Below are 1,372 nucleotides of genomic sequence, written 5' to 3'. Positions count from 1 at the left end.
CGAAAAGTGCTCATGACACATGAAATCAGCTCTGTAGCCAATGAGTATCAAAGTACAATGGAAAGTAGGAAAGATTTGAAAGATCGTGTAACTGCGGCATATCAACAAATTCACCGAAGAGAAATTCAAATAGCAACAATCCCATATTTTAGAGAGTCGGTCTTGATAGATCGCGAACACAATGCCTAGGTGTGGATCGATAGCATTAAACCATCTTAATTATTTGACACCAAAAATATCATCACAGCTTTTCCCTAAAATAAACCGTTACTGTGTTTTAGAAGGATGTTAGTTTTTTGTTTTTCTACAAATTGGAATTGGCCCAAACTAGGTATATTATCGTAAAACCCTTTCATATAAAGAATGAGTTGGGTTTCTGCCAGCCCCTATAAAATGTGGGATGCTTCATTGAAAATTCCTGGGTAACATGCAATTTAATGTCCACAAAAAAGCGCATTCTTTTGCAAATACCTGGTGTGCGATTATTGGATTCTACCGCTGGATCTAATAGTATCAGTAACGTAGCTGTTTAGCTAAGCAGATTTCAAAACTGTGGAAACATACAAATGCGATATATTAAAAGTGTTATTTTTATATTTTCAATTTCAATACATTTTTTAAATGTCTGCCAAACCTTTTGCGTTTTTGGTTAATAAAAACTTTAACTTTTTGTGTTAGTGTTTGGGTTTATTAAGTAGCACAGCAAAAAACAATAAGTAAAAATTGATTTAATGATCAATTGCTCCTTCTGCCTACGCTGTTTACAGTATATTCTTAATTACTAAATTGTGACTGTAGCAATTAGAAACGTCGATCGGAAAACAAAGCGGGAGTATCGCTTCTCTGGTCAAAAGCTCCGCTTGCAAAGCTTTTTCTCGAAAAATGACTTTATAATCGTCGAAGTGTGGCGGCCGTTTTCAATTTTATCTGTAACTTAATTAAAACATTAAAATCAAAAACCTTTGCATTTAACACTTTTTACATAATCTCAAAGTAACCGTTAAAGTGGCAAAAAACTGATTTTTGATTTGAATGAATCTAAAAGTGCCATTTTTCGATCAGAAGCGATGATCATAAAGAAGCACTTTTTTTACTGTTCATTTGTTTACATGTGGGCAAAAGTAAATGTGACAAATTGAACGTATCACTGTCATTATATTTTTTAAAGGATTTTCATATTCGAAGTAACCGACATGCTTTTTTAATTAATCACGTACGTTTATCGACAACTATTGATCATAATTTAAAGTTTACTTACGACTTGTAAGTATAACTTTCTTACGAGTTCAGTGTCAAAGTCACTCTAATGGTCTATTTTTCTGCGCTTTCCGATGTTGCCACAAGAAAACACGATTTTTGTAAATAGCACAAA

The 1,372-nt window shown here is 33.2% G+C and overlaps 1 long non-coding RNA gene across 1 annotated transcript; it reads right to left on the bottom strand.

The window, feature by feature from the left end:
* Positions 1–713: 713 nt before the first annotated feature.
* On the bottom strand, positions 714–1,372 carry LOC125503731. Its single transcript, XR_007281031.1, has 2 exons — positions 1,259–1,372; positions 714–933 (listed from the first exon to the last, which is right to left on the bottom strand). It is a non-coding gene; the product is annotated as an uncharacterized LOC125503731 (long non-coding RNA).

Source organism: Dendroctonus ponderosae, unplaced genomic scaffold (genome assembly GCF_020466585.1).
Source record: "Dendroctonus ponderosae isolate FM_Combo_2020 unplaced genomic scaffold, Dpon_F_20191213v2 Dpon_F_20191213_277, whole genome shotgun sequence".
Taxonomy (NCBI): domain Eukaryota; kingdom Metazoa; phylum Arthropoda; class Insecta; order Coleoptera; family Curculionidae; genus Dendroctonus; species Dendroctonus ponderosae.
Note: the sequence above shows the minus strand (reverse complement) of the source record. Positions and strands in the feature narration are given on the sequence as shown.